The sequence below is a fragment of the Balaenoptera borealis genome, assembly GCF_965194805.1.
Source record: "Balaenoptera borealis genome assembly, chromosome: 8".
NCBI lineage: Eukaryota > Metazoa > Chordata > Mammalia > Artiodactyla > Balaenopteridae > Balaenoptera > Balaenoptera borealis.
Window position 1 is genome coordinate 32,148,322 of NC_138865.1, and position 14,052 is coordinate 32,162,373.

General features: G+C 48.3%; 1 pseudogene across 1 annotated transcript; it reads left to right on the top strand.

Moving 5' to 3' along the window:
* The first annotated feature begins 115 nt into the window (after positions 1 to 115).
* Positions 116 to 2,223, top strand: LOC309633823 (NUT family member 2F pseudogene; annotated as a pseudogene). Its single transcript has 3 exons — positions 116 to 397; positions 795 to 911; positions 1,433 to 2,223. The product of its transcript is annotated as an NUT family member 2F pseudogene (transcript).
* Positions 2,224 to 14,052: the final 11,829 nt, after the last annotated feature.

Below are 14,052 nucleotides of genomic sequence, written 5' to 3' on the forward strand. Positions count from 1 at the left end.
TCAACGTCCCCCAAACAATGCCCTCACCAACGTGCGCTCGGTGGTCAGGAGGTGGACCGGGAGTCCCTCACCTTCCTTCCCTTCCTCCTGCTCTGCCTCAGCCTGTGCTCCCAGGATGTGCGGCCCCAGGGCCCAGCCCTCGCACCCGAAGCCACAGAGATCCCAGTGGCCCCCGGAGCCCAAGGCGCCCAAGGAGATTCCCCCTGAGACTGTGAGGGAGTATGTGGACAGGATGGAGGCGCTGGTGGGGCACGTCCACTCAGCCACAGGCAAGTCACCTGCAGAATGTGGAAAGGACGGAAATGAGCTGAAGCAGGAAGAGGACGACACCTACTTGGACCCGTGTCTCTTGAGCTACACTGACGAGCTGCGTTCCCGGGAACACTCTGTCACCAAGGTAGGCTGGGCCTGGAGCCTGGGGTCTACAAGATGCCAGGGCATGGAACTCTCAGCACCCAAGATCTGAGTTCTGCTCAGGCCGATGGGACTTAAGCTCAGCTCCTTGTTCCTGAGCCTGGTGTTAGGGGAGGTTTACGCAGGTGTATGTGTGTATATGTTTGTGTCTGTGTGTATGCCTTTGTGTGTCTGTGTATGTGCATCTGTATATGTGCTCTTTTGTGTGTGACTGTGTATGTGCATGTGTGTGTGTGTGTGTGTGTGTGTGTGTGCTGACCATCTCCGCCTTGTGGAGGAGAGTGGGGGTGGGTCTCTGCTTTTCACTTTCCCTCCTGGTCTTCTTGTGTCACAGGCCACTCCTGGCCAAGGATGCTCACAGCCTCTTCTTTCTGTCCGAGGTGGAGGCAGTCATTCATCCTCGATTCCCGGCAGAATTGTTTTCCCCGGACCCACAGCTGGATGTCTTGGCCCTTGCTGAGGAGCTGAAGCAGGAGGAAGGACTCACCCCTGAAGAAGTGAGCCAGGGGAGGGAGAGGGACACTTAGGGAGCCAGGGGACTCCAGGGGAGGGGGGACCCCAGGTGATCCAGGGGACAGGGGAAACCAGGTGGCCCAGGGGAGCCAGAGGAGGGAGGGATCGCAGGTAGAACAGGGGAGACAAGGGACACCCAGGAAGACCAGGGCACGGAGGGACCCCAGTGAGCAGGGGAGAGGTAGGGCCCCAGAACAGGAGGCCCACATGGCTCTGTCCGTCCCTTCCCTGCCTCGGAGGCCTGGCATGGGGAAGGGCCCTCTCTGGGGTGGGTGCGGCGCAGGGTGATAGGAAGGAGAGGATGGGGAGCCGGGAGCGGAGGGAAGGTCACACAGCTGGGAATAAGGTGCAGGAGGATGGCAGGAATGCCACCGTGTCTGTATTTGGAGTCTAGTCCTGGGGTCACCCGTCCCCTCCTCCCTCCCAGGGCCATTGTCCCACTGCCCAGTGCTCCTCCTCTCACACGTGCGCGTGGAGCCGTCACAGTCCTCCTCCCTCCTACCAGCTGGTGCAGAAACGACTCCTGGCCTTGAAAGAGGACAAGGGTGGGCTGGCAGCCCCGAGCCACAGTGCACCCGGAATGGGCTCAAGTCCATCTGAGTCCCACGCCGGCCAAGGTGCCCAGAGGCACGACCAAGACCGCCATCGAGGGGTCAGTGATGAAGCCTGCCCACCAGAGAGTGATTTTGAGGCTCTTCATAGGCCCATCCGAGCAGACACTGGCCCGTTCGAGCCCAAAGTCTTTGTTCCCTGTCGAGGACGTCAGGAGGTCTCTCCATTCCTTGCCGGACGGCCCTCCCCTCCCCAGGGTCAAAGGCGCACTGGCCCTCTACTGGGACCCAGGGATGCGTCTGTTCTCAGAGAGGCGTCTCCTGTTCCGGAGGCCCGAGGGCCCAGGGACGCGTCCAGTGAGAACGAGGAGGCGCTCCCCAGCCTGGCCTCCCTCTTGGCCTCTCCGCAGAGCCTGCCGCCTTGCGGGCTGTCCCAGAGTCCTGCCCCTGCCTCAGGCCTGGCCTCCCCTGGAGGTTGGGGTCCCAGAGTGCTCCCCAGGCCCCCTCCCCTCAGAGAAGAGGCCCCAGCCCAGCTCCACCAGCTGCTCCCAAGTCGAGGAAGCGGGCTCTGTGTGGGCGCCCAGCCGCTGCTAAGAAGCTGCCCATCCCCGGGGCTGGCCACGGGGTCTCTGCGAGGCCAGCCTTGGCTCTGGGGCTGGCTCGCCCCTCACAGCCGAGAAAGAGAAAGCGTGAGCCGTTTGTCACAGGGAAGAGGAGGAAGAAGAGGAAGCACTGCAGCCAGTAGGGAACAGCCGGGCCGGCCCTCCAGGGCGAGCCCCCCAGGGCGGCCCCCAGGGGAGTCTAGGGGCTCCTCCTCACCCCAGAGCTGATCCTGGGATTGTGGGGGGTTAGGGAGGTGGGGGAGGTGGGTGTGGGCAGGACCTTTGGAGTGATGTATGAAAATTGTGAATAAAGATAGTTTTGGTGGGAAATGCTCTCAGGCCACTGTCATCTTCTTCGTGTTGAGCTGCTCCACAGAGAGCGATCCTGAGAGGAAGGAAGGGTGAGGGAGGTCACAGGAGCTATGGATCTACAGGTGGCCAAACCTTTCCTCCACATAGACAAGGACTCCTCAGGCTGCCCCTGGGAACGCATAGCTCTCACTTTCCCCAGGGACCCCCTCACCATCCGCTTCTCTAAAGCCTGCTTGGCTAGGGGCCTTCTGGGGCATCTGTAGCATCTTCTGCATCCCTGAACCGTCTGGGGAGGGAGAGCTGCTTTTGTGCCTCTCAGCCCTCTGGACACTAACCAGTTTCTAGGACGGAGCCTGGAGACGGCCCTTGTCTTTATGGAGCTGCTCTCTGCTTCCCTGAAGTGGCCAGGCGATGGCGCTGGGGTGACCCTCCGCTCATCCAGGGTTTCCTGTGTGGGTGGCCTGACCAGACAGGAAAAGTCTTGGCCATGGGGACAGGACTGTCTGCCTCGTCATAGCGGGAGCGTTCTCTAGTCCCACTGGGATTATTGCAATGTGGAGAGTGGTTGAGGCAGCTACCTCTTAATCCCAGTGAGGATGCAACGAGGGGAATGGGCGCGGGGAAATTCATGGGGCACCTGTTACAGGTGTGTCTAAGGGAAACGACAGTTGGGCCCCTTTGTGGAACTTGTGGGATTTCTGTGCAGCAGCATCTCTTTCAACTGAGGGAGGAGGACCCATCTGGCTGTGGCTGTGGGGACTGGCCTTAGGGGCCTAGGGGTGTGCAAAGACACCCCAGAACTACTGTCCCTTCCCTTTCCACCCATGGCTGGACATGTGTGTGTATTGGTATCCACACTGATTTGTATTCCCATAGAAAACAGTTCCTCCTGACAAACTATGACCGTGTTTCACAAGAACAGCTTGCTCACAGGGGCAGCAGGGGTGGGGGAGAGGTGTCTGCGGCCCCAGATCTGGGTGGGAGCTGGGATCCATGCTGAGGAGTGTGGAGGCCTCAGTCACCGTCCTGCGGTTGCTGGCAGAGACTTCGAATCATCAGAGCAGGGGAAATGACCCGCTCATAAGGGTGAGACGAGCAAACAATGAGGGGCAGGGAGCAGACCCCTGCTGTCTCCCTGAACTGCCCCCCCTCGCAGCCTGCTTAGCCCCCGTCATGGCCTGTGCTGGCCCACCTCTGAAGCCCCTTCCTCCTAATGCACTCAGATGCTCTGATCCTTTGTGGACCCGCCCTGGGCCTCACCCCCCCCTTCCCTGATGGCCAAAGCCTCTTCTCCCGGTTCTGAGTTCTGACTCCTTCCCCAGGACCCAGGCGGGGGTTGGGACAGCAGAGACTCCCTAATTCTCCCTCCTCCTCCCTGACATCTTGACAATCACCTTTGTATGTTTCTATGATTTTAACTACTGTAGATACTTCATGTGAGTGGCTATGATATGTCCTTTGATGAGTGGCTTATTTCACTTAGCATAATGTCTTAGAGGTTTATCCATGTTGTAGCATGAGACATGGTTTCCTTTTATTTCAAGGAAGGAAATATTTCCTTGTGTTTTTAGACCCGCATTATCCCTTCATCTGTTGATGGACATTTGGGTTTCTTCACGTCTTGGGTATTTTGGATAATGCTACGACGAATGTGGGTGTGCAAATATCTCTTTGAGATCCTGCTTTGAATTCTTTCGGATACATACCCAGAAGTGGGACTGCTGGATCACATGGTAGTTATAGTTTTAATTTTCTGAGGAAACTTCATATTGTTTTCCGTAAGGGTTGTCCCATTTTACACCTCTCACCAACAATGAGAAAGATAGCCACCATCAAGAAGTTGGTATATATCCATCTTATAAAAATGTTTATGCTTTTAGCAGAGCTGTAGATAATCAAAATTATGTATAATAACAATATTTTTGGTTATATATGGTGTCATGTAAATCATATTGCCTTTGGCTTCTTCTTTCAACATTCTTACTTTAAGAAAAATGGATATATTAGATGTTCTTTAATTTTTTAATTATTTATAATTTTGCATTGTATGCATACATTAAAAATAATTTATCAGTTCCCTTGTTGGTGAACTTTTATAAATTATAATGTGACAGGGTAATCAGTTCCAGAGGAAAAGTTTTTCCTTTCAGAACTTTGAGTATTTATTCCATCGAATATGGCTTTTGTTACTGTTTTTTTCAAATTATGCCATCAATACACCCTTTCATGGTGGGTGATCAGTTTCCTTGCTAATTGTTTTTTGGAAGACTGTCTGTTGTCTTTTGTGTTCTCCAGTTTCTTGACGTGTGATTAGTTTCAGGTTAAAAAAATGTATCCTCCATGTGATCTATTTTGCTTCATTCACTGATAATACACATTCTTCATCTCATCTAGAACATAATATTATCTTTTTCATATGTTACTTCTACTCATTCTCTCCTGTCTCTACTTCTAGAACCCTGGATATATGTGTATTAGACCATCTTATATATTCTCTGTGTCTTCATCAGCTTGGACGGCTATAACAAAATGCCATAGACCTGGTGGCTTGAAAAACAGACGGTAATTTCTTAACAGTTCTGAAGGTTGGAAGTCCAAGATCAAGGTGCCATATTCAGTTCCTGGTGAGAGCTCTCTTCCTCCTTTTCAGATGGTTGTCTTCTTACCGCGTCCTCACGTGGCAGAGAGAAAGAGGGATCTCTCGTGTGTCTTTCCTTTTAAGGGCACTAAACCCATTATGAAAGCTCCATTCCCATGCCCTAATTACCTCCCAAAGGCCCTATCCCCAAATACATTGAAGGGTAGGGCTTCAACATAAGAATTGGTGGGGGGGATATACGTCCATAGCATTCTGCCCCTGGTACCCAAAATTCGTGTCCTTATTGTATGCAAAATACATTCATTCTATCCAAACAGCCTCAAAAGCCTTAACTCATTCCAACATCAACTGCAAAATTTAAAGTCCAAAGTCTGATCTAAACACCATCTAAATCACATATGGGTGAGACTGGAGGTCCTATTCATCCTGAGGCAAAGTTCCTCTGTAGCTGTAAATCTGTGACCCAAACAAGTTAAGTGTTTCCAAATACGATGCTGGGACTGGCATAGAATAGACATCCCTACTCCAAAAGGCAGAAACAGGAAAGAAGGAAGGGGTGACAGTTTCCAAGCTAGTCCAAAGCCTAGCAAGGCCAATCCCATTAGATCTTAAGGAACGAGAATAACCCTCTTTAGTTTGATGCTTTGCCCTCCAGGCCCGCTGGGGTGGCAACATCATCCCCACAGCTCGGTGGGGCAGCCCCACTCCTTCAGCTTGGTGGGGTGCCACCCACACTGCAGCTCTCTGTAGGGCCCCCACCTACACCATGACTCTCTGTGAGGGCAACAATCTCACACTTTGAAACTGAGGCCCCCTGGGCCTGTGGTGGGATTGACAGACCCGATGACCTCGGAATCACCTTTGGGGTCCTTCTTCCCTTTTCGTCAAGAGGAGTACACATTCACAGCCAAATGGCTCTAGTCTCCCATTCTGTAGAATCCAAGAATTCTGACAGCCTTCCTCATTCTGCCTGGCTTTCTCTGTCCCCTTTAGTTCAAACTGGCAGTGTCCCTTCTCTACTCCTGGCCTCTGCTGAGATGACTAATTAAATTAATATCACACCTATGATCTCTTCTTCAAAGGGTTGCTCAGCTGCACCCTTAGAGTTTCTTCAGAACAAGCTTTCTCACTTTCAAATATGGATAGGCTGAGAAGTTTCCAAATCTCTAAGTTCTGATTTCTTTTTGCTTAACAATTTGGTCTTCAATTTATCTTTCTCCTGATGTGTTTTACTAGGAGCGGTGATGAGGAACCAAGCTACGTCTTCCAAACTTTGTTCAGAGATCTCCTCAGATGAATATTCAATTTCATCACTTACAAGGTCTACCTTCCCCAAAACGCTAGAACACAGTTCAGTCAAGTTCTTTGCCACTTTATAATAAGAATTGCCTCTCCTCCAATTTCTAATAATGTGTTCCTCATTTCTGTTGGAGACCTCACCAGAATAGCATCTAACGTCCATATTTCTATCTGTTCATGATTATTTCTGTATTCTCTACAAAGATGGAGACTTTCTCTCCAGTGTGCCTCTTTGCTTTCTGAGCCATCACCAGAATCACTTTTAATAGGTATAGGCTGAAAGGACTTTATGGCGATTTCAGCTCTTTTTTAGCATGCACTTCAAATCTCTTTCAGCCTTTACCTACTATCCAATTCCAAGGCCACTTCCACATATTTAGGTATTTGCTACTTCTTGGTACTAAAATATGTCTTAGCTCAAAGGGCTATAACAAACTACCACAGACTGGGTGGCTTAAACAAAAGACATATATTTCTCACAGTTCTGGAGGCTGCAAAGTCCAAAATCAAGCCACCAGCAGACTCTAGGTCCATAGATTTCTCATTCATAATTTCTGACCGTTTCTTTTCTGTGCTACATTTTAGCTAATTTTTCACATCTATCATCCGTGTCATCCACTTCCTCTTTATCAGTATCTGATCTAACTTTTTCCCACTCCCTTTGATATACAGATGTGTGATGTTTGTATGTTGAATTTCATCATCCACTATAAAATATTCAATTTCAATGGTCAAGATTTACTAACATAAATCATTTTTACTGTTGAAGACAGAACATTCTTAACTGGAACTGGCACTGTTAATACAAGTGTATGATAGTGAATACAAGCCCAACTAGTACAGTTTGGTGCTACTCCTTGATTTGGGTTAAGGTGCCAGCACTTCTGCCACCTTTGCTTTTGCACCATCAGTACCTATGTCAACACAATTGTTCCAGAGTAAATCATGAGATTAAAAAAGTTTCACCAACAGTTTGAATATTACAGCATCATGTTGTTTGTGATCAAGCGTGAAGATCGTCAATATTATCTAGTGCTAGTACTAGACAAATTCAAGGAAAACGGCAAACCCAGTCACTTTTTGTTTCCTTTTCCATGTGAAAAGCTGTAAGCAACATGTTTTTGCCCTTTAAAGGGCTCCTATGTCTCTGTTTAAAATATTCCATTCCTCTCTCTCTTTTTTCAAATTCATTAATTGACTTATTTGTTTTTAGCTGCGTTGGGTCTTCGTTGCTGTGCGCAGGCTTTCTCTAGTCGCGGTGAGCAGGCTTCTCATTGCGGTGGCTTCTCTTGTTGCGGAGCACGGGCTCTAGGCGCGCGGGCGTCAGTAGTCGTGGCACACGGGCTCAGTAGTCGTAGTTCGTGGGCTCTAGAGCGCAGGCTCAGTAATTGTGGAGCACGGGCTTAGTTGCTTGGCGGCATGTGGGATCTTCCCAGACCAGGGATCAAACCCATGTCCCCTGCATTGGCAGGCGGATTCCCAACCACTGCGCCACCAGGGAAGTCCCAATTCCTCTCTGTTTAAACATAAAGTGATTGGACTTAAAGCAGTGCTTAAAGTTTACCGGTACTATAATCCTTGTTCAAAATTGCTCTGTGGCATAAGCCACAATGCAGTGAATTGTTGACACCTCCAAATCCCAGGGAGGCCCCTGAGTGCTCTCTCAGGAGGAAACTGAGGTCAGGTTTATCTGATGGCCTGTGTGCTCTCTGTGCTTCTGGTGATATGTGGGGGCTTTCAGGTGAGTGCAGTGGGTAGACTCATGGACTCTTAGTCTTGGCTGGGGGAGACAGCACTGTCGGGTTTATGTTTCCACATTTGCCTCCTTTTGTGTTGCCTTTCTCCCAGTTGCATTTAGCCTGATGAGAGGGAAGGAGGAATGTCGGTAGCTGGGCAGGTGGTTCTCCAGGAGCAAATGTCAGGGACGGTTGTGTGGGCAAGATCCCTAGGCCCCGTCCTGGCAATCTTGCTGTGCACTGAGCAGTCCAGATGAATCGGGTCCTTGGCCAGAAGTCCATGAAACTTTTGGCAATCTGGGCAAAATTTGGGATCTGAGGATGGGCTCAGAAATTTCAGCAAGGATTTGGCGGTATCTTACCCTCGGGCTGTTTAAGAGCCCCTGGTTTTGAATGGCATGAAGCACCAGAGAGCCTTTGATCACATTCTATACAGCTGTCCTGTGTGTGGCCCTCCAGCAGCAAACCTTCTCTGCTGTGACCTCAGGGCAGGCCCCATCTCCCCCCCGCCCCGAGGCTCCTGCCCTGTGAAACATGAGGGTGTAACGCAGGCTGCTTGTCAGTGCTTGGCTCCTGGCTTGCCTGACGCAAAGGATGGAGTATCTGTTCACCTTGTGCGGGTGCCGTTCCCAGAATCAATGGGCTCACAGCCCAGACATTTATGCTGAGTCTGGGGGCAGCTGTGCCCTGAGAAGCCATGTCTTGTGACTTGGCCCAGGGAGCACCTCCTCAACAGACCCCACTTATCATATGGGCCTCCTGCTCTTGTGCCCTCTTGTTTTGTTCTGAGGCAGGTGGTTGTGATGGCCAGTACTGTGGGGTCTTGTGATCTCAGAGCAGACACTGGAGGCTGACTGACCCCACAGAGGTGGACAAGGATGTGGGCTCAGGCGATGGGTCCTTTCTTGGGTTTCTGCCTCTCCTCCCTGACTCCTGACCCTTGCTCTCAAAAGCTCACCTTTCTGTTGTAGTTGCCTCACCAGGGGGCAGTGACGGGCTTTGCCCCGCTGAACTATACCCTCGGGGTAGGTGGCCACAGCCTGGCTTGTCACACACTGGGGAAATCCTACACTGGGGAAGTCAGGATTGTGCCTTGCTGGGCTTGGAACCCAGGTAGAAAGGTAGATGGTGTGGGTCTGAGGGACTGATGCCCCAGCCCCAGGGCAGGTGACTTCTCCTGGGAGAGGTTGCCCATGGCCCCCTTTGGCCCCTCGACCCTGCAGAGGTGCTGATACACGCCCCCTGCAGGCCACAGCCTCTGTGCATAGGATCTGCCCCAGTATCACATGAGAAGCCGGGGCCAGGAGCCTCGCTCTCTCGGAGAGCAGCTGGTCATCCCACACTGAGGGGCGTCTTCTCGGACACGGGGCCCATAGCTGACCTGTAACTGACATATGGACTCTTCCCTGGGCTTTACCCCTGAATTTACTTCCATTCTTGTCTCCTGTCTCACGGGCCCTGCCTTTTCCCCCAGACACCGAGACCTCCAGGCTTGGGTGGAGTATGGCATGTTGTCAAGCTCAGTGGTGTCCACCTCACCAGCCCACTGGAATCAAGCCCCAGGGAGCCTTTCAGAGAGCAAGACCAAGGACTTTAAGAAGACTATGGTTAATGTTAAGGAGCATAGATTGTAAGATGAGGAATTTCACTAGTGTTTTTCAATCCGTAAGAAGAAGGAAATAGAAATTGCAGAATTGAAACTTGCACAGACATCAAGAAATAATAGTTTACAGGCCTCAAGAAATAATAGTTTAACAAATGCCCCATTCACAGAATCAAGGAAATGAGCACCATCCACAGGGTGTGCAAAGGAGGTGCCTAATCCCAGGAGCAGCATGGCCACGGCTCGGCTGAGAGCGAGGCATGTGCTGGGTAAGCTTTTGTATGTAATGTTTACCAAAGGGAACCTTGGCCAGTGATACCAGGGAAAGGTTATCATGGTGAAGGCCCACTCATCTCCACCACCCTCGACTTGAATCAAAGTATTGGCTGAAGAAACAGACTTGACAGAGACTTTGGCCACCTGGCCTGGGTTCTCCCTACAAAATGTCATGTTCCTCCAAGAACAGGGCAAGGAGTCACAGTTGTCCGAATCACAGACGGCATATCTTAACGGTACAGCTATTACAAAGTTGCACCTTTGTTTGAAGGGAATTGTTAAGTGGTGGGTAGGGAGTGATGTGTTCCAGGGAGGATTTGGGCCCTCTGGCTTGCAGGTGACCCTCTTATCAGACAGGGCAATTCTGCCAATAACTCATCACTGCCTTCATTCCTCAGGTGGTAGGGATACAAAGGGATTAAAAGGGGTGCGGGCAGAGGACAGCCCTCACTGACAGCACAGAGCCATCACCTACTGTCTCCTCAACTCCTCTGCCCATATAGCCACCGAGGGTGCCAGCTGCTTGCGTTCACAGCAGCTGTTGATAGCACACCATCATCCAAGGCGTTCTTGAGCACCAACTTTGCACTACTCAGCAGCATAATGGAGAAATCAAGGATGGTCCATGGAAATAGCTAAGGGTCTTGTTTTAGGGCCAACGAGCTTATTCTGCAATATGTGCTTCTTAGTTAATTGGGGTTCGAATGTCCTTTCTTGTATGAAATGATGTTGATAATGTTTGAAAAATAAAAGGTTGGCCACCCCATGAGAAACTATGCTTTTATCTGAGTGGGGTTGGGGAGCAAGAGGGAGTAATGAAAATTTTGGTTGTTGAAGTAGTGACAGGGCAGGGCTAACTTGTTCAAGACTGCCTCCCTGCAGGAGGAAGGCCGGCCTTCCTCAAGACTTCATGGACACTACCCATAGCCAGGGCTTACAGCTGTCTTAGCTGGTGACTCAGCCATGGGCCTACTGAGCAATACAGCTGCAACCGCAGCTTGGCTCAGCCCTGACCAGCAGGAGAGAGGCTGGGCCTCCCTCAGCCTGACTGCTCGTTCCATGGAGAGGGACTGGACCTGGGTCCTGTGTGTCCCAGTGCTGGTCCTAGTTCCTGCCCACACGGGACCTGGGCTTCCCTGATTCTGCAATATAAACACCAGAGCCCAAAGTTTGGGTCCCTCTCCTGGACCCTGGATCCCTACTGGATCCCTGTGTGCTGGCCCAGAACAAAGTGTGCAGTGGGGACCCACAAACTCCCCACTATTCCTGTGACTGTGAACTGCCCCTGATAAACATGGCTCCAGCAGCCAGGGTTACATATTTTTAGGGAACTCTCTTATGGTTACAAGTGCAAAAGACTGAGAACTACTATGTAAAACTAATATTTGAAAACTTCACTCCAGTGATATTTGAAGAACCTCTATAAAATAACTAAACAAACATAATCGCATTTTATTCCACTGTGTCCACAGTCTAAGCTTTAAATTGTATAAAAATGAGAACGAGAAGTAGAATGCCTCCAAACATTTGGAAATTAAGATGCACACTTCTAAATAATCCATGGTTAAAGAGGAATTTCAAGGAAAATTTTTAAGATAAATAGAACTGAGTGAAAATGAAAATACAACACATAAAATGTGGAAGGATCCAGAGAAAACATTATTAAGAGGGAAACGAATGGCACTAAATGCTTATAATAGAAAAGAGGGAAGGTCTCAGATCAATAATCTAAGCTTTCACACCCGGAAACGGGAAAAAAATTGCACAATAAAATCAACACATGAAGAAGGAAGCAAATAACAATACACTCTGATCAACTGGAGTCTATTCTCGGAACACAAGCTTGGTTTACTATTCAAAAATCATCAGCGTAATTTGCCATATTAATAGATTGAAGAAGAAACTCTACATGGCCACATCAATTAATGAAGAAAAAGCATTTGATGAACTTCAACACACATTCATGTCAGAAACTCTCAGGAATAGAAGGGCTCTACTTCAACCCACTAAAGAATATCTACAAAAAACCGACAGTGAACATCATACTTAATGGTGAGAGAATGAATGTTTTCCTCCTAAATTCAAAAGAAGGCCAGAATGTCCTCTTTCATCTCTCCTTTTCAACTTAGTACTGTAGGTACTAGCCAGTGCAGCATGGCAAGAAAAAGAAAGAAAGACACACAGATTAGAAAGGAAGAAATATTACTGTCCATACTCATGGATAGCATGACTGTCTGCATAGAAAATCCCAAGAAATCTCTAAGAAGCAATTAATAAGTGGCAATTACTTTAACAAAGTCTCAGGATACAAGATCAACACAAAAACATTAGTCATATTTCCAAATATTAACAATGAACAACTGGAAACCAAAACTAAAAACACAATGCCGGGGCTTCCCTGGTGGCGCAGTGGTTGAGAGTCTGCCTGCCAATGCAGGGGACACGGGTTTGAGCCCTGGTCTGGGAAGATCCCACATGCCGTGGAGCGACTAGGCCCGTGAGCCACAACTACTGAGCCTGTGCGTCTGGAGCCTGTGCTCTGCAACAAGAGAGGCCGCGACAGTGAGAGGCCCGCGCACCGCGATGAAGAGTGGTCCCCACTCGCCACAACTAGAGAAAGCCCTCGCACAGAGACGAAGACCCAACACAGACAAAAAGAAAAAAAGAAAAATTAAAAAAAACAACAACAACACAATGCCATACACAATGCTTCCAAAACATGAAATATTTGATTATAAATATTTTAATAGAGGATCTATATGATACAACCAAACAAGACCTAAATCAATGGAGAGACATATCGCATTCATGGATTGGAAGACTCAACATAATAAAAGGTTAACTTCCAACAGAATTTTTTTGTCAACATGGACAAGCTTATTCTAAAATGTATGAACAAAAGGTAAAGGCAAAGGAACCAGAATAAGTAAAACAATTTTGAGAAAGCAGAATATACTTAGAGGATATTAAGACCTACTGTAAAGCTATAAGTAAGACAGTGTGGTATTGGTGGAAGGATAGATACATAGTTCAATGAATAGGATAGAGAATACAGAAATAGACACATGCCAATACAACAAACTGGTTTTTTTTTACATAAGTTAAAAAGCGATATAAAAACCAAAATCTCTAGTCCTTACAATAACCCTAAAAGGAACACAAATCTGTTAAATGACTAAGCAAGACCATACAGTTAGTGGCAGCACCAGAATCAGAACACAGGTCTACCTACTCTTGCTATGACTGAGCCTCTTCCTCTACATCTCCTAAATGTCACTCTGAGTTGAAGAGGGGAAAGAAATGGGAGACCACCGTGATGCCACATCCCTGTGCTTTAACCAGTATGTTTCCTTTATATACTGGACCATCTAGTTCAGATTTTATTTGAAGCAAGTTTTGGCTTGCTTCAGTATGTATTTCATTTTCTATTTATCACCCTCTTTCATTCATGGCAGACAGGCTCTAGAGGTCCTGAGAATGTCTGAAACAAAGAATGCTATAAAACACCTTAGTAACTCTCGAAAATGCTAAGTGGACCCTGAATCAAAACTTCAAGTTTCAGAGAACTTACAGCCACTAACGATCTGCAAAACAAACAAATAAACAAACAAACAACCCCACACCCTAGCAACTCTCAACCTTGGATCAAACTACAATATGTTGGAAGAGGTATTACTGAAAAGAGCTTGAAAGGGCAGCCTAAAAGGCAGAGGGTACAGAACATGGGCCATGTCCCTGTAAAGGGGACATGGTTCATAATATTGTGAATCAAGGGGCTGGTTCACAATACTGGTTATGATGTTCAAAACTGTCAATCAAAGAGAGGTGCATTATTATATATTTGCTTGTTGCTATTGCTTTTCTGATTAGAAGATACAGAGTCACTTTAGGTAACTTCCATTTAATTTAATATTTACTTTCATTTTATATCCAGGTCACATTTTCTACATTAAAATATAATCATGCTGACTCCCCCCACCCCCTATACCCTCAGAGAAAAAAAAGTGAAGAACTTTACACAACTTGAAAGAAAGATGGAATGCACAGAGAAGTTGCTACTGCACCCAAGTAACAAAGAACACAGAGAGACCAAGCAGTAGACATGTCAGAAGTGCACAGAAGACAGCTCAGGGCTCGCAGCAGGAAG